At 40.8% G+C, this 26,536-nt stretch overlaps 1 protein-coding gene across 3 annotated transcripts in view; it reads right to left on the bottom strand.

Moving 5' to 3' along the window:
* Window positions 1-26,536, bottom strand: part of NIM1K (NIM1 serine/threonine protein kinase) — a 66,185-nt gene that overhangs the window by 21,219 nt on the left and 18,430 nt on the right. The window contains exon 1 of one of the 3 annotated variants that reach the window (XM_040496483.1): window positions 19,607-19,708. The exons of the other annotated variants lie outside the window; for them this stretch is intronic. The gene's annotated coding sequence lies outside the window, so the exon portion shown is untranslated. Of the gene's footprint in view, window positions 1-19,606; window positions 19,709-26,536 lie in introns of those variants that run through there. 3 annotated transcript variants of the gene reach the window in all.

Raw genomic sequence — 26,536 nt, 5'->3', positions numbered from 1 at the left:
ATGCTCTGTCTCTCTGTGTCCCACAAATAAATAAAAACGTTGAAAAAAAATTAAAAAAAAAATAAAATGTTAAGACAAGTGATCCTTAATTAAGTTTAGGAAAATCTAGCCACTGGTTCTTTTTTTTTTTTTTTTTTTCAGAGAGAGAGAGAGAGAGAGAGAATGAGAGCACAAGCAGGGGAGAGGGACAGAGGGTGAAAGAGAGAGAATCCAAAACAGATTCCACACTCAGCATGGAACCCAACATAGTGCTCAATCCCATGACCCTGAAATCACGACCTGAGTTGAAATCACCAGCCAGACACTTAACCGACTGAGCCACCCAGGTGCCCCTAGTCACTGGTTCTTAAGCTTTCTGGGATCACACTCTCCTTTGAGATTCTCATGGAATCTATGGTCCTATCCCCAGAAATAAACAGCACGCACGTATAATTTGCATCCAATTTTAAGGGGTTAACAGACCCCCCGAAATCCATGCTCAGACTAAGAATCTCAATGCAGATGGAGTGGCACTAGATCTCCCCCGATCCCTGGCAGAAAGTTACCACACAGATGACAAGTGGAGTAACATGAATTATAATTCTGAGATTATAACTCTAGCTTTACCTACATAAAGAGAGTAGGGATTTTGGACAGGAAGCAGTGCTTGATCACCTCCTGTTCCAGCAACCTCTATGAAGAACTTGGCTTGGTGTCCTTCCTGGGCCTTTCATGCAACTCCAGAGCACCTCACCACTCTGCAGTCTCTGCTGCTGACCTCCTCGTACCCCAACTAGATACGCACCTGGAGGGAAAGGACCTGCACCTTATTCTATTTCCCAGAGCTCAGCACATTGCCTGGCACGTATCTGATAAATGTAGACGAAGAGGGAATGCATTAATTTACCAATTTATCAACCATTACATTTGGATATGATTTAGTAGAGGTAAAGATTTTTATTTATAAAATAATAACGCTATCCCAAGATTTACTTGAATTACTCAGAAAGCTTATTTCAGCCCATACTTCCGAGGCCAGAGCTAACCTCTCCCAGCTGTTAGGATTCTGGGCCCAACCTAGTGTAGGTGAGAGTTTAATGGGAATTCCGACATCCCACGGAGAATTACCATAGGGCTGCTTAGAAATGCAAAATCTTCCTCCTCCTTGCCCCTTCCAAAGGATCAGCTCTCCCCAGGCACCCACGCCACCCAGGCCTCCTGGAACCTACTCTCTGACTCCCCAAGCTCGGCCATCTCTGCTGGTTCTCCCGTCTCCTGATTTGGGCTCCGTATCTTGAACCCCATTCAGGCCTGGGATTTACAATTGGCTTTTGGGCTTGCTACCCTGATTAGTTTCAGGTGCCCCCAGGAATTGCTCCTCTTTCTCTTCCTAATTCGACAAAAGAAGGTCAGACTCAGTTGTCAGGTGTCAGGCGTTATCTTGCATAACACACACTCTACCTGCAAATTAAATTTCTTGCGCAATGACCTTAAGACTAATTGTCTTTCCACAATGGCGAGGGAGACAGTCTTCTGTTTATATCAGATAAAGAAATTTTGCAATTTTAAAAATGTTGCCATGGGTTTGTATTGAGGATGAATTGCAACCTGTTGAAACAAGTTGCAAGCTGACTGGAAAAAACTGAACCCCTAACTCATCCTACTCCAAAATAAATTCCAAACAGACCACCTGAGTAAATGTAAAAAAATGAAACCATAAAAGACTAGAAAAAAATTTTTTTTATGATCTCAGAGATGGTCAGAAAAGAAAACATTAAATTTGACTACATCAAATGCTTACTTTCTGTTTGCCAAAAGGTAACATAAACCAATAAGGCAAATTAAATGATAAACTGGTAGGAAAAGCTTTCCAGCAAGTATGACAGACAAAGGCCTAATTTTTAGATAAAGAAATTTTACAAATTGATCAGAAAAATGTCGATATCCCCAAAGAAAATGATAAAGAACATGAGCAGACACTGCATAGAAAATACAAATGGCTCTAAAATATAGAAGATGCTCAACCTCACTTACAACCGAGAAATACACATGAAACTACACGGAAATTAGATTTTTTTACAAAGAAATTTGGGGGGGCGCCTGGGTGGCGCAGTCGGTTAAGCGTCCGACTTCAGCCAGGTCACGATCTCGTGGTCCGTGAGTTCGAGCCCCACGTCAGGCTCTGGGCTGATGGCTCGGAGCCTGGAGCCTGTTTCCAATTCTGTGTCTCCCTCTCTCTCTGACCCTCCCCCGTTCATGCTCTGTCTCTCTCTGTCCCCCCCCCAAAATAATAAATAAACGTTGAAAAAAAAATTAAAAAAAAACAAAGAAATTTGGAAACTACAAAAACATTTTTGGTAATGTCCCGGCAAGATAGGGTTTGGGGACACAGGGACTCTCATCCATTACATTCATTACTACTGTGAGTCCACGTGCCTGGAGGGCGACTGGGCTCTAGCTCTGAAAGCACACGTGCACATACCCTTCACTTCGGGGAGTCCCCTTCTGGAGTTTATCTTATGCACGCTGCACAAAAATATGCCTATTTCTAATATGAGGATTGAGAGACTGATACTCACTACCGGGTTGTTTTGCGGCAAAAGCTGGAAATTGTTTACGTGGCCATCAATAGGGAACAGGTTAAATCAATGATAATACGTATATAATGGATTGCTATGCACTTGTGAAAAAGAATGTATTGCAATCTGCAAAATGTCCTGTTAAGAAGACAGAAAAGTGTATGTAAATGGGATAGCAAGAATGTAAGAGGGGCGCCTGGGTGGCTGAGGCGGTTAAGCGTCTGGCTTTGGCTCAGGCCATGATCTCACAGCTCGTGGGTTCAAGCCTCACGTCGGGCTCTGTGCTGACAGCTCGGAGCCCGGAGCCTGCTTCAGGTTCTGTCTTCCCCTCTGTCTCTACCCCTCACCTGCTCGTGCTCTGTCTCTCCCTGTCTCTCAAAAATAAATAAACATTAAACAAATTAAAAAAAATAAAAAGAATGTAAGAGAGAGGAGACAATATCTAAGGAACTGGCAGGAAGTTCTGCATCTGGGGAAAAGAACTGGATGGACAGCTGGAGGGAGAGAAAGGTGTACTTTTTACTATTTACTCTTTTATGTGATTTACATTTTTTCCATGTGCATGTATTTACACTTAAAAAAGGAAACAGTTTAAAAAAATGTGATGTGTTGCCATCTTACACAATAGGTTTGCTTTCTTTTGGTTATGCAGGGAAATCATTATACTTAATTCTCTTAATATCTAATGGATTGCTTTTAAAATCAAAACATAGTTAGGAATTCTGGTTAAATACAGGAAATTTTACCCTTCCATGTATTTCTATTTCCTTCCAAACACCCACAATAGGAATAGGAGGGAAAAGGGTATAAACTCACAAGGACAAAGAGAGTCAGAGAGAGGGGAGCAGCCAATGTGAGAAGTCAACGTGTTTTTGCGGGGTAGGAAAGCAAACTGAGGAGCCGGGAGTGATTTGGCAAAGACAGTGACAAAACCCGCAACCTCCATCTCGTTGGCATGCCTGGGAGATTTGAGAGTCACCTTTCTGAATGCTCAGAAGATTTCAGACCAGGATAGACCAAGTGCCTCCACGTTTGGGGGCATGGAGCAGACAAAAACATGATGGGGATTGTTTGAAATGTGGTGCAATTAGAGCCCCAGCCCTTTCCCTTTTCAAAGCCAGATTGTTACTTTCTCCTCCTACCCCCAGCCCAGCTCAGGAATGCAAGGCCCAGGCAGGACAGAGGGTTCAGTCAGACTCTGCTTTGTGGGATACACCGGCCCCTTCTTCTCTCTGCACCCCTGCACTCTGAGCTCCCAGAATGGAGGGAAACAAGCATATAATCTTCCAGGCAGGGGATTCCTCTCACCACCCCCCCTTGTTGTTTGTTTGTTGATTAAGTAAACTCTACCTCCATCGTGGGGCTCAAACTGACAACTCTGAGATCAAGAGTCACTGTACTACTGACTGATCCCCGCCAGGTGCCCTGAATTCCTCTTTTGGATAAACCAAACAGCTCAAGAGAAAAGACCTCCTGAAACCAATATACGCAAATTCTTCAACACAAAAGCCGCCTGACCACCTGCCATGCAGTCCCCCAGATGCCAGGTTCCCTGGCAGGCAGGGAGCTTCCAGTCAGATTTTAGGGCCTTCTGCTTACAATGCATGTCCATCCAAGAAGGACCAGGCACCTGAAGAAAGGCTCCGAAATGAAAGAAAGAAACCATGCCCAACTAAAACGACAACAACCAAAAGGAGCTGGAAGGGAACAGCAATGCAGGAAGGAGGAGACCAAAGATAAGACATTGCATCCATAAAACCAGGACGAAATGCTAAAACAGACAAACACAAGCCCTCAGAGAACAAGAAAACTCTTTTGGAAAGGGAAATTAAATATTTCAATTGAAGATTTGTAAAAAAAAAAAAAAAAATCTAGAAGAGATGAACAATAGAGAAAAAAGAAAATTTGGCAATCCATTTAGAAAGTCCAACATCTGGGATGCCTGGGTGGCTCAGTCGGTTGAGCGACCGACTTTGGCTCAGGTCATGATCTCACAGCTCGTGATTTCAAGCCCCACGTCGGGCTCTGTGCTGACAGCTCAGAGCCTGGAGCCTGCTTCGGATTCTGTGTCTCCCTCTCTCTCTGCCCCTAACCCACTCGCATCCTGTCTCTGTCTCTCTCAAAAATAAATAAATATTAAAAAAAAATTTTTAAGAAAGTCCAACATCTAATTATTAGAGTTCCCAGAGTCACACTATCGTGTCCCCAGTAAAGTAAGACATATGACTCCTATTGTACTCGAATTGCCAATAAATTTCAAAAATAGTAATGAATGAGGGAAAGCTCCAGATTCCCAGATATTCCAATACAATAAAAAAGTAGAAGAAAAAATCTAACGGAAAGATAAATCCCACTTGGATATGTGTATAGTGAATACTCGTTTTTATTTTGCAGAATGTTTTTTTTTTTCCCCCTAAAAACTTTTCTTAGATGTTTGGAAGCAGAAATCCTGACTGCAGGTCGTGGGCTTGCTACAAATAGCTTACATTTACATTACTTTCTAGTAGTGGCCCAAAATGTCAAGTTACATCATGCCAAAAATATGCAAATGATGGAAATGATGACATATCTAGTTGTGGATGAAATCTTCCTTTTCTCAGATGCATTTGCTAAGGGTTTTCCCTTTTGCCCATTTGATTTCGACCAATGTTTATGAAAGCTTAGAAACCCATCAGCCAAAAACATGAAGTCACATCACTGTAGCTCAAAGCTTCCGGAGGAGGCAGATCGGTCCTTAATTATTAACTTACTGCTGTTGCATAGCAATGCATTAAGATTAAAGAAAACTGAACTTACTTAGTAATTCATGCTCTTGACTTGCAACCCACTGCGAAGAGTAAATCAAAGAAAACCATCTGGCCTTTGTTCTCTTTGTCTGAGTTTAAATTACAAAACTAGGCAAGGCTTTCTGAGGACCTTTCCCCTGGCTGGCAAGGGCAGGCACTGGTTTGCTTAGAAGAAAAGCTGGGTTTTCTGTGCGGCAACTGGCTGCACTGATAGCTGAATCCCACGTAATCCTTCTCAGGCATGGTGCCTTTCTGGGAGAACCTTTAGCAAATAGTTTGCTTCACTTGTTATTATTATTCTTAATGTTTATTTATTTTTGATAGAAAATGAGCAGTGAGGGGCAGGAGAGAGGGAGATACAGACTCTGAAGCAGGCTCCAGGCTCTGAGCTGTCAGCACAGAGCCAGATGTGTGGCTCGAACCCAGGAACTGTGAGACCATGAACTGAGCCGAAGTCAGAGGCTCAACTGACTGAGCCACTCAGGCTCCCAAAATAGGCTTCATTTAAAAAATATATTTTACAACTTAAAAATCATCTGCACTGTCTTAGCTTTTGCTCTTAGCTCTTTATTTCTCAACACACATGTCAAGATCTCCATGGGGAGCAGTTGGGAAATTTTGAAGCAAATGGAAAATCAGTATGAACTGGGTGTGCCCTACTGATGAATAAATAGCAGAGCTGTTCTTAATACTACCCCTTGCCCTGCTTGACATCCCAGGCTACTTTGCCAGCCACTCAGCCCAGGTCTCCTCCATTCCACGGACACCCACCGTCCATGGCCAATCCACCCAGTCTGACGAGCTTATGACATCAGCTCTTCTCCCACAGAATTCTACCACACTTGAGGTTCCCTCAGCCATCAAGGTCAACCTCAGCCACCAAGGTCACAGACTCAAACACCTAGAGGGCCATGCAGGTGTTCTATGGGGCTTAGTGCAAGGCCCATGCCTTCCACAGTGCCCATCTCGGCATGACAAGGAAGTCCAGACTCAGTTTAAGCCAGAGAGGCCATGCTAGAATGCAGGCTTACTTTTGCTTGGTCTTTTGTTAAAAGCAGCTGGAAATCAAGAAATCTTTGGTGAACTCTCTCAATTTTTAAATGGTAGATTAAGTGTGTGAGTTTGTGTGTGTGTGTGTGTGTGTGTGTGTGTGTGTGTGTATTAAATATTTTTAACATACTGTGTGGCCAAGTGAAACTGAACCATCAGGCCAGATTTGGCATTCAGGTTGCCAATTTGCAGTCTGCTCTAGGTTTTCTAGGGACATCACCAGAAGAAAAGGGGAGGGTCATCCAGAGGTCCACAGTCAAGGTCACCTGGGAGTGGCAAAGATATCTGCATTAGTACCTTACAGCCTTGTAATATTTAACACACACACACACACACACACACACACACACACACAATCAGTCTTTTATTTATTTGTTTGTTTAATGCAATGTCCTCGAAGTTTATTTAGCCATGTAATTTGTTCTCCCAGAATATCTTTTTGTCATGGGCATTTTTCTTATAACTCTGACCTCAGAGTTAGACAAAGCTATAAAATGCTCACCTGTCGGTTAAAATATCTGTAGGAATTTGGGTCCCAAGAAGATTAGTAAAACTATTCAGTATGGAACAAAACAGAAAACAAATTTGTTGAGTTTAATCCACATAGCAGACTGGCTTGGGAAATGCCTGTCTCTGTGACATCTAGAATGACATAGTAGTTCCTCAGTGATCCAGTATCTTTTAACTCTGGGAAGATTTATCATTAAAAACAGAAATGTTTAAGAGACTCAATCCCATAGTATTAGTACTTTCGTTTTGATGATGTATAAAACTGGTATTTTATGTACTTGTGAAGAAAATTTAGCAGAATAAAGTAAAAAAAGTTTTGTGATACTAATTTTCAATGAAGAATTGAATAATTGGTTTAGATTTGTGGTTTTGAGTTGGAATTTTATTGTTTATAAATAGCATTGGACTGTATTTAAGAAAACATAAGGTTTACCCTGTTTAGATGTTTAAGTCATCTATACTAAAAAAATTATTAGTATTTTGGAAGTTTTTTGTTAATCATATAAAATGCTTTATTTAAAAGGAAATGAAATAAATTATAAATGCAGTTTAAAATGTTTAAAAGGTTTAAGGGCGCCTGGGTGGCTCAGTCGGTTGAGCGACCGACTTTGGCTCAGGTCATGATCTCACAGCTTGTGAGTTCAAGCCCCACAATCAGGCTCTGTGCTGACAGCTCAGAGCCTGGAGCCTGTTTCGGATTCTGTGTCTCCCTCTCCCTCTGCCCCTAACCCACTCGCATTCTGTCTCTGTCTCTCAAAAATAAAGAAACATTAAAAAAATTTGTTTAAAAAAAGGTTTAAAGCTTTAAGTGGGCTCAAACATAAATCTTTAAAAATAATTGTTAGATGAGAAGTTGGACCACTTTCTTAGACACAGAAATAAACTCAAAATGGATTAAAGGCCTAAATGTGAGACCGGAAACCATAAAACTCCTAGAAGAAAATATAAGGAGTAATTTCTTTGACATTGGCCTTAGCGACATTTTTCTAAATATGACTCCTGAGGCAAGGGAAACAAAAGCAGAAATAAACTGTTGGGACTACACCAAAAGAAAAAGCTTTTGCACAGCATAGGAAACCACCAACAAAACAAAAAGTCAACCTACTGAATGGGAGAAAGTACTCACAAATGATATAAATGATAAGGGTTTAAGATCCAAAATATATAAAGAACTTATACAATTCAACACCAATAAAAACACGAATAATCTCATTAAAAATGGGCAGAGAATCGGGGCTCCTGGGTGGCTCAGTCGGTTGAGCGACCAACTTCGGCTCAGGTCATGATCTCACGGTTTGTGAGCTCGAGCCCCGCATCAGGCTCTGTGCTGACAGCTCAGAGCCTGGAGCCTGCTTCAGATTCTGTGTCTCCCTCTCTCTCTCTGCCCCTCGCCGCTCATGCTCTGTCTCTGTCTCAGAAATAAATACACATTCAAAAAATTTTTTAAAAATGGGCAGAGGACCTAAACAGACATTTTTCCAAAGAAGACATACAGCTGGAAAGCAGACATATGAAAAGATGCCCAACATTGTTAATCATCAGGGAAATGCAAATGAAAACCACAATGAGGTATCACCTTACACCTGTCAGAATGGCTACAATCAAAAGGACAAAAATAATAAGTGTTGGCGAGGATGTGGAGAAACAGGAACTCTCACACACTATGGGTAGGAGTGTAAATTGGTGCAGCCACCGTGGAAAACAGTATGGAGTTACTACAAAAACAGAAATACCATATGACCCAGTGATTCTACTATTGGGTATTTACGTAAGGAGAACAAAAACATCGATTCAAAAGGATATATGCGCCCCCAGTGTTTATTGCAGCATTATTTATGTTAGCCAAGATTGGAAGCAATCCAAGTGTCCATTGATAGATGAATGGATAAAGAAGATGTGGTACATATATACAAGCAATAAGCCATAAAAATTACTAAGCCATAAAAAAGAATGAGATCTTACCATTTGCAACAACATGGATGGACCTAGAGTGTAGAATGTGAAGTGAAATCAGTCTGACAGAGAAAGACAAATACCTTATAATTTCACTTACATAGGGAATCTAACAAAACAAAACAAGTAGACAAGCAAAAAGCAGAAACAGATCCATAAATACAGAGAACAAATGGATGGTTGCCAGACCGAGGTGGTGAGAGGGATGGGCAAAATGAGTGAAAGGCAGTGGGAGATACGGTGTCCAGTTATAGAACAAATACGTCACAGGGATAAAAGGTACAGCATAGGGGATATAGCCAATAGTGTTGTAAAAATGTGTGGTGACAGGTGTAGCGACATCTGTGGTGAACATAACATAAGGTATAGACTTGTTGAATCCCTATGTGCTACACCTGAAACTAACGTAACATTGTGTGTCAGCTAGAAGTCAATTTAAAAAAATCAAAGTTCTGGGAAAAAGCGTTGTTAGGTGAAATGATACGCCTGGAATTTCCTTCAAAATAATCAAGGGTGAAGGGAATGATGGCAATTTAAATGAAACAAGACGGGTCATGAATTGATCACTTTCAAAGCTGCATGACGAGCACCCAGAGACTTACCACATGCTTTGCACCGTTTTTGCATCTGTTTAAACTTTTCTATAATGCGCTTCAGAAGAAGATTGCTACAATCCATTAGGTCAAAAATACATTCGTAGTTTTAAAACGTTAGGTATTTTACAACAGGTGACAGTGCCAAACGGATGGATGGATGTGTAACACGACAGTCCTACGATGTGGGTCCTACGATGTGGGGGGTTGTCATTCTCTTTTCATACACTGAAGCAAAAACAAAAAACAAAACGAAGCCCTAGGAAAGTTAAAAAAACTAATTGTGCAAACAGACACATCACAAGGTGCTCAGCATCGCCCATCAGGGAACCACAAACCACAAGTACAATGAGATGTCACCTCACATCTGTCAGGATGGCTAAAATCAAAAGTACAAGAAACGAATGTTGGCGAGGACGTGGGGAAAAAGGAACCCTTGTGCACTGTTGGTGGGAATGTAGAGCGGGGCAGCCAGTGTGGAAAACAGTATGGAGGTTCCTCAGAGAGTTAAAAATAGAATTACCCTACAATCCAGGAATCACACTACTGGGCATTTACCCCCAAAACACAAAAACACTAATTCAAAGGGATACACGCACCTGTATGTTTGTTGCAGCATTATTTACAACAGCCAAATTACGGCAGCAGCCCAAGTGTCCATCAATAGATGAATGGATAAGGAAGAAGATATGGTATATAAATACAATGGAATATTACTCAGCCATAAAAAAGAATGAAATCTTGCCATTTTCAATGAAATGGATAGAGTTAGAGAGTATAATGGTAAGTGAAATAAGTCAGAGAAAGACAATGCCATATAATTTCACTCATATGTAGAATTTAAGAAATAAAACAAAGGGGAAAAAAAGAGAAGAAAAAAACCCAAGAAATAGATTGTTATCTATAGAGAACAAACTCATGGTAACCAGGGGGAGGAGTGGGGTGGATGAGGGAAACAGGGACAGGATTAAAGAGTACACTTATTGTGATGAAAAAAATAAAATGATAAAAAAAAATGGAAATATGCATTTAAGTAAAAAGAGAGAGAGAAAGAAAATTGCCTTTGATGTCCTGATTATTAACTCCATAAGAGTGGAGGCTGTGTAAGTAAACCTTATAACATGTGGAACCAGGAATTTCAAACACCTAGGGAAGAGAACGTTGTCGTGCTCCAATCAGGACATAGCAGAAACCCAGGGCCTTCCCCATAAAGACTTCAATCTCATACATAATTCATTTCCAAAACACAAATCTTCCCATCTCCTCTGAGGGAATATGCCAGCCTCTAAAGAAATAAGGAAGGACATTAAGGCACAGGGTTGAGTAAGGCATAGCATTAAGGTACAGAATGGAATCATGGATTGAATCACACCAGAAAAACAAAATGTAGTCTTCGTTTCCTCAGAAATAATGAATTTAGGAAACAGTGTGCGAACATTCATGCCTATTTGCAGCTTATCGTTTATTTTTAGGGGTCTAAAAATATTTGCAAGTCAAAGCAGACATTGCTCTTTTCTGCCTTAGAACTTCCTTCAACTCTGATGTAGTATGTTCACTGAGAAGCAGGGAATAACATTTGAAGGATGGCCTTAGGAGGTGATAGGAAAACATTGTTCTTCTCTATCTGAGCAGAACTCAAGAAGGTCTGTCATGACAGGAGGCTGAAAGGCTATGGTCAGGGAGGGAGAGAATAGTGTTCCAGAAGAAAAGCTCTTACTTTTACCATGTAAAAAGTTCAGGTGGATTTGAAACCTTTATCACAAGTCTCCCATACCTCATAAGTGATCCCTTCACACAGTATAAACAACAAATCCAAGAATTCTTTTTTTTTTTTTTAATGTTTATTTATTTTTGAGACAGGGAGAGACAGAGCATGAACGGGGGAGGGTCAGAGAGAGAGGGAGACAGAATCCGAAACAAGGAATTCTTAAATAAATTCTTAAATATTTAATAAATAAATAGATTCTTAAATATTCATAAATATACCCAGTAGTGGAAGTAAATGAGGGGTAGTGATGACAGTAAACAGGAGAGAAGTTATTGAATATAAAAAAGTGAACCGGGGGTGCTTGGGTGGCTCAGTCGGTTAAGTGTTAGATTTTTGATTTTGGCTCAGGTCATGATCTCATGGTTTGAGACTTTGAGCCCCGTGTTGGGCTCTGCACTGAGAGCATGGAGCCTGCTTGGAATTCTCTCTCTCCACCTCTATCTGCCTCTTCTCGAATCCTGCTCTCTCTCTCTCAAAATAAATACACTTTAAAAACTTAAAAAAAAAAAAAAGACCTGGGATGGTGTACAATAGCAATCTGCACTAACAGAATAGAGAATTAAAAAACCAAAAATCTCATAGACATGGAAATTTCCTATGTAATTGACATGGCATTCCAAACCGCTGGCAAAAGATAAATGATTTAGTACATGATGCTTGTGGAGACTGACCCAAAAGGTGGCTCAGGTAGGCGTTAGCTCATCCAACACCCAAAATTCTCCATCAGATGTCTCCATTCTTTGATATTCATATTTTCTTAAATTAATATAAAGTGCCATGCTGACTAACACAGAGGCTCACATCTTTTCCAGTAATATTACTACCCTAAGATCCATACATATAGAAATTCTAAAGTCACTGTTGGGTGTTTAGACATGCACATATGTATGTATGTATGTATGTGTCCACAGAAAAAGTATTTGCATATTCACAGTAAAAGACCTGGACTGAACTAGTGGATGACAACCCGAAGGGGCAGAGTAATGAAGGGAGGGTATGGTAGAGGCTGTGAGTTGTCCCATCTCTATTGGTTCTTTGTTATGGCACTGATTCTTAGCTCTGACCCACATCAAAGTCACCATAGAGCTTTTTTTAAATGGGTAATCCCAAGCCCTGCTCCCAAAGATGCAGACTTCATTGATCTTGAGAGAGGGCATGGTTTTTTGTGTGTTTTTAAGTTTCTCAGGTGATTCTATTGCATAGCCAGCTTTGAAAAACACTATTCTATGACAAAGTTTTGTCTGGGAACACTGGTACCCAACTGATATATTTCCCAGTCTCCCTTCTAGTTTGGCTTGGCCACGTGTCTGAGTTCTGATCATGAGCTGTGAGCAAAAGTGATAAATGCAATACCAGGTTGGGCCTTTAAGTTTCTATCTATCTATCTATCTATCATCTATCTATCATCTTTCTTTTTCTCTCTCTCTCACTTTCTTTCTTTCTTTCGTCTCTATTTATTGAGAGAGTGCAAGCAGGGGAGGGGCTGAGAGCGAGGGAGGGAGAGAATCCCAAGCAGGGGACCATAATCAAGAGTTGAACATTTAACTGACTGAGCCACTCAAGCGCCCCCAGGTTGTGCCTTTAAAAGGAAAGAAACATGTCATTCTCCTCTTCATTTTTCCATTCTTCTTGTAGGTTGGAATATGGATATGACAGTGTAAATGGAAATAGCCATCTTAGACCAAGATGGAAGCCATGAATTGAGAATGGCAGAGCCACAAGACAGGAGGAACCTGGGCCCGCAACACTACACAGCCACCATATCAGCCCTGGATTGCTTACTAGTAGATTTGGTTGTGAGAGAATTAAGATTCTACCTTCTTTAAGTCTCCGTTGTTTTGACCTTTGCTAAAGCAACTTAATGTTTACACAACCTAATGTTATATAATGTTTATAATGTTTACAAAATGAACTTGTTTCATTTCTTGCTTCCTGGGTTTCTGTATTGTTTGAATGTTTTAGAACATGTATAATTGCTTTAAAAATTAGAAATGTACATATCTATAGATAGAAAGTACCTGGGTCAAGGAGAGAATAAGAACTGCAGACGTCAGATACTGGTTTTCTGATATCCCAAAATATTCCAAATTATTTATACTTTCATACACAGAAAATTGACAAATATTTATGGAGGACTGGTCATATGAAAGAAACTAAGGTTATATGAATAACTATATTGCTGTTTTTAAAAGCACCACATTTACTTAATTTACTTATGAGTAACAAATTAATTTCAACAAAACAATACCATCTATACTTTTCAAGTAATATTGTTAATCTAAATTTCATTGGTTTGAAGTTTTGTTTGTATTTAACTTGATAAAATTTGTTTTGCTTCACAGCTGTATATAAGCTATAAGGAAAAAGACTTAGGGTTAGAAAGAGATTAGGGTCTAGACCTTCCCACTAAATGCCTGTGTGACCTTAAGCAAGTCCCTTCCCCTCTCTGGGCTTCAGTTTCTCTACTGGCAAGTGAGAGTGATGGACCCCATGATGTCTACAGAATCTTTTCCTGACCTGAGATTCTTGATTTTAACATAGGAAAAAAGCCCTCCTGAAGTCCAAGTGTCACATTGCCCCCTTCTGGACCTTTGTAACATTCACCTGAATGAGATTATTAAAAACCCATAAGCCTACATGATGCTGCTGAATATATTTAAGTCCAACTCCTTCCCCCTCACAAACAATTTAGAAAACCCAGTTTGAGTATTTTCCAATAGAAGTAATAGAAGACGAACCAGGAAAGAGAAAGGCCAAAAGCATTAAAGGAGCAGGTGCAGGTGTTGATATGGTGGTGGGGGTGGACTCAGGACACAGTAGTTATCTCCATCTCTTCTCCCAATATAATAAGTGGTATTGGCTGGTCTTTATCAAATGCCTACTATGTGCCAAAAACCAATTTTTTAACCGATTAAAAAAAATCCTTCCAACAATTCTTCCAGCCAGGCCAAGAACATCTGTGTCCTGAGCGGCTCCTGATTATTCCCACAATTATGCCCTTTTTCCTCTAAGTCTTTCCCATCCTATGAAGATGGTTCCTTTCTTATTTCCTTCTAGAAGCATTCTTGACTACTTCATACGGCCCCACTACTATCCTGGAGCACTTGAGACCTGCATCTCATAATCTGGTCCTTGACTTCATGATTTTTCCATCTCGTGGGAGTCAAGCCTTCCCACAAACTCTCCTTGAGAGCAGGGTCCATGTGCAGGGCATCACGTCCACCCTCTCCCATTCTCCATCACCTAGAACAGTGCTGCTCGCATGGGGCTTGACTCACAAGATGACTATCTCTACTGCATCCTCCAACTACTTCCTCTGTAGAGGAAATTGCTTGTACTTTGGGTAGCAATCGCTCATATTTACTCTAAAGTAGAAAAATCAAGCTTCTGATTTTCTTCTCCAAATGTGCTTCTTTCACATCTTGGTAAATTGCAACACATCTTTATAGCTGAAGCCAAAACCCTTGATTCTTCTTTTTACCTTATGTCTTGTGTTCAATTTGTCAGCAAATCTTCTTGGCTCTACCTTCAAAATATATTCAGAATGGGATCATTTTATCCCATTATTACCCAAATCACAGTCATCCCATTATTACCAGAGTCCAAGCCACAGCCGGGTTTAATTGGATTACAGTTGTGGTCTTTACAGCTGGTTTCAGAGCTTCTGTCTTTACCTGCCCCCTGCCGACCCCCAACATGGTCTGTCTTGAACACAACATCTGGGAAGATGCTTCTAAAAGATGTCAGATCAGGGACGCCTGGGTGGCTCAGTCAGTTAAACGTCTGACTCTTGATCTCAGCTCAAGTCATGATCTCATGGTTCGTGAGATTGAGCCGCCCCATGTTGGGCTCTGTGCTGACAGCTCAGAGCCTGTTTGGGATTCTCTCTCCCTCTCTCTCTACCTTGCTCCCCACTGGCATGCACATGCTCTCTCTCTCTTTCTCAAAATAAATCAACTTACAAGTAAATAAATAAAGGATGTCCAATCACTTCTCCATTCAAACCCTTTTGGTGGCTTCCCTTCTTCCTCAGAATAAAAGCCAAGACCCTTAAAATGGCCTTCAAAGCTCTGTCCAAGGTGGTCCTCCCTCCGGCATCATCTCCAGTCTCCCTTTCACCTACTCCACTCCAGCCACACTGGCCTTCTCTCTCTTCCTTGAGGGGATCAGGCCTGCTCCTACCTTCTACAAACTCCTCCTTGCCCTTTAAGGATCACTTTAAGTATTACCTCTTTCAGGAATCTTCCCCATCCGCCCACCTTAAACCTGGTGGAGTTCTCGTTTGTACTTCCAACATCTGTGGCTAGTACTGTGATTTTCTCCACCTTTTTGTACTATTATGACTTCTACATCAGACTGTTCATCTCATCAGATTGTAAACCCATTAAGGGTAGTAATTGTGTTTGACTTATTTAAACTATATTCATAAGAGCTACAGTAATCAAGATGGTGTATAAGGATAGACCAATAGATCACAATAAAGAGTCCAGAAATTGACCTACACATACATGGTCAGTTGTTTTTCCACCAAGGCACCAAGCCAATTTAATGGGGAGAAGGAAGTCTTTTTTTAACAAATGGTGCTGAATCAACTAGATGTCTGTGTAAATAAAAGTTGAACCTTGACTTTTATCCTATACCATACACAAAAATGAATTTGAGATGGATCATTGACTTAAAACCTAGGACCAAAAAGTTTCCGGAAGCATACACAGGATAATAAATCCATGACGCTGAAGCAGGGCAAGCTTTTTGGACTAGATACAAAAAGCACAAACCATAGAAAAGAAAAAATTTGGTTAGTTCGACATCATCAGACTTAAAATTTTCTGGGTTATCGAAAGATACCATTAAGAAAACCAATAGAGAAATCACAGACTACACTAAAAATCTAGGGCTCTAAACAGCATCTGGCACACAATACATGCTCAATTAAATATTTGTTGAACACATGTATAAAAGACCTGCCTCCTTCTTGTCACAACACACAGCTATCCTGACAGGTGCAAGAGATGTCAATACTCTGACTGTTGAGTGGGCAGTGCCGGTTAGGGGGAAAATCTATCCTACTGGAGGGAAAGAAAAGTTATCAAGGCTATTTATCAGTTGAGATAAAATGTGTCAAGTCAGCAAACTCAAGAGCTTGTCTACAGGTTACAAGGACCTGTAGTGAATCACACAAAATAAGGAGTCGGTAACTGCAGAACATTTACATGAGTAAATTCGCTAAAAATACAGGTGGAATTTCACCAAATGGAGCAGGAAGCATATACCTCCTTCCTCATTGCCTCAGTAATGCCAATGATGTTATAATGAGAACTAGAGACACTGAAACTAGCACATGATGGTGAAGCTACCAATGTTCTACCTAGAGGAAGTGGGAGGAGTTTTATCAACAAAACAAGGGGTCAGGAAGGAAAAAAATTTCATTGGGTAAAAAGGGTTAAATTGATCCTATATGCTTAAAAAACTGCTTCTGGGCATGGCATAGACCGAGGCTAAACATACATTCTGGTTTGCATAAGACTCTCTAAGCATGTCCTGATGCAATTAACAGTAGCTGCTTTTTCACTCTCAAAAGTGTCCTTGTTTCCATATATAATATGATCATCCTACTTATATGTGGCATTCCTTCCTCTTACTTTGTTTGTTTTCTTCTTCCTCTTATTTGGGTAGTCACTGAGGATAAAAATAATCACGTAGTTGCATATCGGTTGTATTATTTGTTTCACCTGTTAGCATCACTCTCTGGAAGGAACCTCAGGCCAAATGAGAGTGAGTGTTCATTCTGATGACCAGTGTAAGACTGGGTTGAGCAACTATACAAGCTGGTGTTTAAATTGTTTCCCTGCTCCCTACTCTAAACAGGTGAGCTGGGCAGGGGGAGTCTTCAGTGTTATTATACAGTTCTGTTTTATTCCGAAAAGCACCAACTTTTTAATCAATATTTTAACCCACAATTTAATTTAAACCACAATATATTATTCATCGGGACTCTCTTTTAAAGACATGGAAACTGAGGCATGGAATGATCTAGTTAAATGACTTGTTTGGGATCATAATCTGGGGTAAAATTATCAGATGAGACTCCTATTTATGATCAATTTATTTTCAGTTCACCCTCACCACCATCATTCATTCAACAAACACGTATTAAACACCTATCATGTGCCATCAACGTCCTCTCCACACGATGCGTTATTCAGGACCCTAAGTCCTGGATAGTCACTGCATACGCATGGTCTAACATAGGCAATCTGTTGCTGAGAAAAGAATGTCAGGTGCTAATGTTCAATGTTTGAAGTAAGTTCCATGCTTCTACTAAAAAAAAAAAAATTGACCAGAAGGAACCTGCAGTTCTACAGTAAGACAAATCTTTTTTTTTCAAGTTTATTTATTTATTTTTGGAGAGAGTGAGAGAGAGAGAGCACAAGCAGGTGAGGGGAAGAGAGAAGGACAGACGGAATCCCAAGCAGTTTCCGCACCATCAGCTCAGAGCCGATGCAGGGCTTGAACTCATGAACTGTGAGATCATGACCTGAGCCGAGATCAAGAGTTGGACACTTAGCCGACTGAGCCACTCCGGTGCCCCTGCAGTAAGACAAATCTTACTTGTACTCCCGATTTGTACTTTAGGGGTCCAAGCAATAGTGGGTTATGGAGCACTTTGATGGGCAGAGGGAAGAGGTTCTTACATCCAGTAATGGAAATAACATTCAACCTTTCTACTGTATCTTTCTAATCTAAATATCTTTTGTAAGTCTCAAAAAGAATCCTTCAGGGGCACCTGGGTGGCTCAGTCGGGTAAACATCTGACTCTTGGTTTCCGCTCAGGTCATGGTCTCACAGTTCGTGAGTTCGAGCCCCATGTTAGGCTCTGTGCTAAGAGCATGGAACTTACTTGGGATTCTCTCTCCCTCTCTCTCTGCCCCCTCCCTGGCTCTCAGTAGCTCTCTCTCTCTCTCTCCTTCTCTCTCTCTCAAAATAAATACATAAACTTTAAAAAAAGAATGTTTCATGATGCTGCTCTTTTACATGATAAAACCAACTACAGTCTTTAATTAGTATTTTGAATGGCTCATACATTTACATTAACAGCATCACCTTTGGTGTCTTTGATTCCTGAGCCAATTGATCTGCCACAGCTTTGAAATCTCAGACAGCAATCCATTCATATTAACCTAATTTGAAAATAAATCAACTGCTTTCCAGCCCTCTGAATTATGAGGGCTCCTCTCTGTTCTGGTAACCTCTGGAATGGAGTTGGTTTTTAAAGGTAGAAAACAGCTCTTTGCCATAGTAATCATTTAACAAAATGAAACAAGCATACATAAGAAGAGGGTTGTTTCTTCTTAACAGCTCAAGCTTCAAAATCAATTCATATATACATAAATGGCTGCTACTAAGAAAATTTCTAGGTAGGTAGCTAGGTACTATGGATAATGGGAACTTTAAAATTGCATTGAAATTTACTAGATGATCTCAATTAACTATTGTGGTCTTTGTTTAATAATAATTGTTACAGCAATAATAATAGCTAGCTCTTATATATTACATATTACATGGTAGGCAATATCTTATGTGCTTTATGTGTACTAATGATTTAATCTAGAAGTCTGGGAGGTAAGTATTAATATCTCTACTTTACAGAAAAGGGAGGTTTAATCAGCATAGGGAGGTCATCAGGCAACTCTACCTATCTGGGATTCAAACCCAGTCAGTGAGGCTTCAGTCTTGGGCATCTTAACCACTATAAAGGGCTATATAGTTATTTCCAGAATGTTCTTACAACAGTGAAGTACATTTTTTTGTTTAGGGTTTAACATTTGGCATAAGGAAAGTTGAATATGTTGTTATATCCATCTCTAGTCTAGTACAAAGCAGGCTTTCAATAGGTGTTGTGGGTGAATGAATGAGTTAATTAAGTCTAGAATTATCATAGGCTTCCTCTTAGTTACCTCACTGTCTTCCTTCTTCCTTCTTCTTCCTTCTTCCTCTTCTTATTGCCCACCCTCCACCCTACCAACTTGGTTAATGATAAATTTATCCTGTCTTCCCTCTGCTAAGTCCTAACCAACAGGCTTGTACTTCTCATCTTTCAGTGATCAGACATCCTGCTGAGAACACACAAAGGCAGCTGACAATCCAGGGGGGTCTGTCAGCCCAGAAGAAGCACCAGGGTCACTGAGAAGCAGAGATTGTCCATTTGGGGAGCACAGGGACTTCTAAGACTGAAACTCTCTTGCCTCATCCCCCAAGATCTGCACCAGCCATAAGATGCTTCACTTATTCATTCAACATTTACTGAGCCTCTCCCAAATGTCAACTGTGCCCGACATCAGGCACATCAGACACATAAGACATTGAATGAGAAAGACATTGTCTTACTTTTTACTGTGATCACTACCTCTCCCACAACAGCTCCACAATCATGTAATCTTATTCTCTTATCTCTTCATTATTGATCTCCACATCTTTTGGGGATGCTCTTTCTCTCTCTCCACTTAGTACCTGCATGGAGATCATTATTCACTCATTTATGTATTAGGTGAGCACCTACTATGTGACAAAGACTGTTCTAGGTGAAGGGGATATGATAATGAGCAACGTGGAAAGCATTTCTGTACTAACGGGGTTCATAATAACCTCCAAGACTATCTATTCATTCAAGACTATCCTTCATTCTTTCAGTTTCCTTAAAGAACATAAAATTACATAAAGTAACAATTACAACAGTATGTTGCATTTTTAACACATACAGATGTAACAATTATAACAATAATAGCAAAACAAAGGGGAGATGGGAATGGAGCTATAAAGGAGTACAATTTCTAGACCTCACTGCAATTATGTTAGTATAAATTTAAACTAGGTTCTGATAAGTTAAAAATATATTTTAAGCCCTAGAGTAACCTTTCAGAAAATAACTAGAAATATATAGTTAAAAATCATTAAAAGGCAGAAGAATATGCAGAAGAATGAAGTTAGACCTCTACCTCACGCCGTAAACAAAAGTTGTCTCACAATGCATCAAAGACCCAAATTAAGAGCTAACACTATAAAGCTCTTAGAAGAAAGCATGGGCATAAATCTTCACAACTGTGGGTTAGGCAATCATTTGTCAGCCTGTGACAAAAGTACAAGCAACAAAAACAAAAATAGAAACTGGTCTCATTGATTAAAAACTGTAATGCTTCAAAGGATGCCATCGAGAAAGTGAAATACAACCTGCAGAATGGAGGAAAAAAATTTTTTGCAAATCATGTATCTGGTAAGGGACTTGTATCTAGAAATAGAACGCAATAATAAAAAGATAAATAATCCAATTAAAAACCTGCAAAGGACCTGAATAGACATTTATCTAAGAAGATACATAAATGGTCAATAAACATATGAAAAGATGCTCAACATCATTAGTCACCAGGGAATGCAAAATCATAGTAAGACCTCTTCACACCCACTAGGATGGCTAGAATCAAAAAGACATACTAAAAAGTGTTAGCAAGGATGTGGAGAAACTAGAACCCTTGTATCCTGCTGAGGGGAATGTAAAATGGTTCAGCCCTTTGAAAAACAATTGGTCAGTTTTTAAAAACAGCTGAATATAGTTATCAGCAATTTCACTCCTCTGTATATACCTGTAAGAAATGAAAACATATGTCGACACACAAACTTTTATACAAGTGTTCCTAGCAACATAATTCATAATAGCTAAAAAGTAGAAACACCCAAATATCCATCAACTGATGAAGGGATCAATAAAATGTGGTATATCCAGATGACAGAATATTATTATGCCATCAATAAAAAGAATTGAAGTAATGACATATGCTGTGACATAGACAAACCTTGAAAACATCGTGCTAAGTGAAAGAAACCAGTCACAAAGGACTATATATTGTATGATACGATGTACGTAAACTGTTCAAAATAGGCAAATCTTTAAAAAGAGAAAGCAGATTAGTAGTTGACTGGGGTTTCGGGGAGGGGTTGGGAATGCTGTTAGGCACAGCAGTGTTTCTTTTTAGGGTAATGAAAATGTCTTAAGATTGATTGTGGTGATGGATGCACAACTCTGTGAATGTATGAAAAGCCATTGAATCATATACTTTAAATGAGTAAATTGTATATTTAAAATATATCTCGGGGCGCCTGGGTGGCGCAGTCGGTTAAGCGTCTGACTTCAGCCAGGTCATGATCTCGCGGTCCGTGAGTTCGAGCCCCGCGTCGGGCTCTGGGCTGATGGCTCAGAGCCTGGAGCCTGTTTCCGATTCTGTGTCTCCCTCTCTCTCTGCCCCTCCCCCGTTCATGCTCTGTCTCTCTCTGTCCCCAAAATAAATAAACGTTGGAAAAAAACATTTTAAATATATCTCAATAAAGCTACTAAAATACACTTAAAATAATGAGAGGAATTAAAATGTTACACTAGAAAATATTCACTTAATGCAGACTACCCAGCCAGCTGCCTCCAAATCTTTTTCCATAACTACCTCGACCATGTTTTGGATTAAATATCCTTCTGCTCCCAGACGATTCATGTTCTCTTTTCGGCCATTTATATCTCTACCTGTAACTTCCATTCCTGTTCACATTCTTAATAGCTATCTCCCCTTTCTTGCCTACAGGTCTTTGCCCAGACTGTCTAAATGCATAGAATAAAGAATTATGCAATCCTGGAATGTTAGAAATGGAAGACATCTCCATGCTCTTCTCTCCCACCTCTTCATTTCAGAGATGAGAGGACAAAGGCCCAGAGGTTATATGACTTGTCCATGGTCTCCAAAATACTTTGTCCTTGCTCACCTTCCCCCAAAAGCCCTCTTTAATTAAGCAAATGTTTCCTTATCTTTCTACCCAACCTCTGATACTTTTCTTTACCGCATTACTCACAGGTATCAAATGCATTGATCACAAGACATCATTCACATTTAAACTCAAATCTTGCATACCAGAGGATAAAAGCAATTCTTTGATCTCTGTAGCCACTACATCTGCTCTCAGCTGCTGCAGCTTTTCATTTGTTGTTACGAGGAACAATTCAAAATTCACAGGAGGCTGGCTCCTATGAGCTCCAAGTTGACTCCTGGCTTGGACAGCCTGGAGAAGACATAGGGATCAACTCCCTGCCTGGTTTCCATAAATGACATCCCCTCAACTCACCTCACAGAGAACCATTCCTAAGGTCTTCATAAAAGAGCACTTTAGTGCATATAAAATATGGCATCTCTACATTTTTAAATGCTCTCAGGAAAGAAAATGGTAACAAAGGGCATTTACATTTCTTTATCCATTTATACCTAGAAGTATACCAGGATCAAAGATTAAGTTGCTTTTTAAAATTTTTTTTTTCAACGTTTATTTATTTTGGGGACAGAGAGAGACAGAGCATGAACGGGGGAGGGGCAGAGAGAGAGAGGGAGACACAGAATCGGAAACAGGCTCCAGGCTCTGAGCCATCAGCCCAGAGCCTGACGCGAGGCTCGAACTCACAGACCGCGAGATCGTGACCTGGCTGAAGTCGGACGCTTAACCGACTGCACCACCCAGGCGCCCCGAAGTTGCTTTTTAAAAAACAAATAAGTATTCATCTTGATGGGAAACAGAAAAGCTTCTAGGGGGGCAGGAAATTCATAAATCATGCAGTCATTCTGGACTTTACATGAAGAGAAAATACATCAAAACCCCACTGGCCTTTCATCTGAAGGGAGCCTCGTATATAATGATGTAAATCCATTAATGAACATGAGCTGTGGAGTCAAAAATCACACAGGCCTACCTGGCTTGGAAAAGCAAAATAAACTGCTCTGAAAAACAGTATGGAGGTTCCTCAAAAAATTAAAAATAGAATTACCCTATGACCCAGCAATTGCACTACTAGGTATTTATCCAAGGGATACAGGTGTGCTGTTTTGAAGGGACACATGCACCCCCATGATTATAGCAGCACTATCAACAATAGCCAAAGTATGGAAAGAGCCCAAATGTCCATCGATGGAGGAATGGATAAAGAAGATGTGGTATATATACACAATGGAGGATTACTCAGCAATCAAAAAGAATGAAATCTTGCCATTTGCAACTATGTGGATGGAACCGGAGGGTATTATGCTAATCGAAATTAGTCAGTCAGAGAAAGACAAATATCATATGACTTCACTCATATGAGGACTTTAAGATACAAAACAGGTGAACACAAGGGAAGGGAAGCAAAAATGATATAAAAACAGGGAGGGGGACAATATACAAGAGACTCATAAATATGGAGAACAAACTAAAGGTTACTGGAGGGGTTGTGGGAGGGGGGATGGGCTAAATGAATAAGGGGCACTAAGGAATCTACTCCTGAAATCATTGTTGCACTATATGCGGAATAACTTGAATGTAAATTAAAAAAAATAATAAATTAAAAATAATTAAAAATTTAAATATTAAAAAAAAAAGGAGAGTCAGGGCCTTCCCACGTCTGACTGTGCCTCTCCTGCTCCAAGAACTGCTTGGCACAGGCTTCTGCACAGAGGACCTTCGTGATTGAGGAAGAGAAAGGCAAGTGTAATTAGAGACACTTTGTTCCCTAGAGCGGCACCGTTTGGGGGCTGATTGAGGGAGTGATTACACAATGCTGAAGAGGCAGGTTAAGTGCTGCCCACCAGGGAGCCAGGAGGCTTTGGAAGCCAGTTCTGAGAATTACATACTGTTCCATAGTGCTTGCTAATTGACCCGGTATTTCTGGATGAAAAAATTTCCCCAAGGAGTGGTGTTAAAGTAGATAATGAGGATCTCTCATCTCACAGAGCAGTTCAGAAGCAGAGTTTGAGCTCTGGAGACTAGATATTATTTCAGTGCATCAAATGGCAAGAAGATCACCGATTGAACACGAAACGATTCGGTAGGTGCATCAAGGTTTCCACTGTGATTCTCAGCCCACACTCCGCTCTCCCGGCCCTGTACCACCTTAGTTGGAATAATTTTATGAATTATTTATAATTGTAAAGATAAGGCGTGTATAGGCGAACAGCCATAAGGTCCACGAAAGGGCACATTTCTGAGAGCTTCATGAAAATAGTCACTCACTATTCACTGAAGCAGGGATCTAGTCATACATAAGGAAAGATATCTACCAAGTGCAGGAAAAGTTCTGGACCCACGAGTTCCCAACCGTTGACAGTGAAATGAAATTGGGCTGAAGGTGGAGAATCCGAGGAGCTCTATCATATTTTACTCTGTATACTTCTGCGTGTGCCGTTTTTACTATGATCACCACAGAGATTTTCTTGGCCTAGGGGCTAAAAATACACATCTATCTCCACCAATATCTGGAGGTTGTGGCCTGTCTCTGATGACCATGGATGTAAAAGTGACTCCTCCCCGATATGGTAAACCACTCCCCCCACCACGGACTGAGATGGTCTAGTCCAGTACTCCAAAGTCGCGATTTTTAAAAGTTTGCAATTCAGAAATAAGATGGCTTAGAAAGAAATGAAACCTGGCACCACATTAAATCAAGTGGTTGAAATGGTGACATTGCTTATACAGAATAGATTCCCAAACAGAAGTAGACACTCAAATGTTGGTGATGAACATAAATGACACTTAGGGAGCCAGTATCCTGCACTGGGCCTGGAAGACCATGGAGAGGGAGCTAAGCCTCTATTCGAGAAGGCATCTGTAAATATTTTTTGTCTTGAAGCTGGGGCTTTGGGAATCCTGAAGAAAACAGTGCAATGAGCCCTGGGCCGAGGATCATGGGGAAAATTCTCTTCTCAGTCCCTGATGCTTTGGTATATTCAGGAACAATCCCAGAGATATATTTAGCTGTTGCCTGGGGCTTTGTTCCCAGACAGATTTGGGGGCTGGGAGTGGGTGGTGCATGACGCTGGGAGAAAGACTAGTCTCTATCAGGCGGCATCTTCTCTTTTGTGCCACTGAGCAGGAGTCCCAGAGTGAGTAAGGGGACCAGGTTACCTCTGCATGGAGGAGCACATGCCAGGGGAGGACAAGCGATGGGTGAGAGGATTGGGAGGCCCTGCTGAGCCCTCCTCTCCTGAGCCAACTTGAGTCAGGAGCCTCATGACAGAGCTGTGCTGAAATGGTGGTCGTGTCGGAGGCTGAATCTGGTCCTGAGGATTTTAAAGTCTGTGAGGGTCCCCAGAGGAGCGCATTTTAAAATACTCTTTGGAGCCTGGACGAAGTGCAAAACATGGAGGGACTCTGCAGGGGGAACAGATGTGAGAGGTGTGCCTGCCTTGGGCAGTAGCACTCCAAAGGCAGAGCTTGGCCAGTACCCTGTGGGCCCGGTCAGAATCTAAGCGCCATGCCAGGTTTCTCTCTTCCCTTCACCTAGTCCTGTAAGCCCCCCCCACTTCAATACCACCCCAGTCCTTTCACCCATCAGCCTCACTCCTGCACGACTGGATCCCACAGCAGATGGAGAGGCACATGCAGGGACGAGCCAATAAAAGTCTTAAAATATTTTGAAATTTGATCTTTTTCAAGGCATCTCAATAATCATCATAAGAAAAATCAGAACATGCACTTTATTAGGTATTTTATGGTTATCTTTGCCTAAATTCTAAATTGCATGTTAGGCTGATGAGGGCAATTGCCCCCTAATGGTCTAAATCCTGCCCTGGACCTAGCTGACCGAAACAGCCTCCTGACAGCCTTTCCTGCATGCTGTCTTTCCCAGCTCCACTCTATCCTCCAGGAAACCATCTGCAGGAGCTTTCTAAAATTTAGGTATTACTGCTCTGCTTAAACGAACTTCACTAAAATGAATATGGAACAGGGGCGCCTGGGTGGCTCAGTTGATTAAGCATCCAACTCTTGGTTTCGGCTCAGGTCATGATCTCACGGCTTCGTGGGTTCGAGCCCCACATTGGGATCTGTGCTGGCAGTGAGGATCCTGCTTGGGATTCTCTGTTTCCCTTGCTCTCTGCCCCTCCCCTACTCGTGCTGACTCTGTCTTTCTCAAAAGAAATAAGTAAACTTTTAAACAAAATTTAAAATGAATATTGGGTAGAATTCAATCTCCATTGCATGGTCTAGAAAGCTCTTCGAGATCTGGCTTTTGATTTTATTTCTAGTCTTATTTCTCATGTCCCCTGCTCCCACTTGCCCCACTCCATATGCCCTGATAGGATTCAGGGCATGCTACCCCAAATACGGCACCTTGATATATTGAGTATTTTAGGTAGGAGAGTCCGTTTGACTTCCTTCTCCCCTGAAACATGCTATAAAATCTTCAGGTGAGGGGTGCCCTCCCTGTACCTGAAGAAAAAGAGCATCCTTATCTCTGAAGACAAGGGGCGCCAGTTAGAA

Source organism: Herpailurus yagouaroundi, unplaced genomic scaffold (genome assembly GCF_014898765.1).
Source record: "Herpailurus yagouaroundi ecotype Mexico unplaced genomic scaffold, PumYag 29, whole genome shotgun sequence".
Taxonomy (NCBI): domain Eukaryota; kingdom Metazoa; phylum Chordata; class Mammalia; order Carnivora; family Felidae; genus Herpailurus; species Herpailurus yagouaroundi.
The sequence above is the reverse complement of the archived record's forward strand: the minus strand, read 5'-3'. Positions and strand labels throughout refer to the sequence as shown.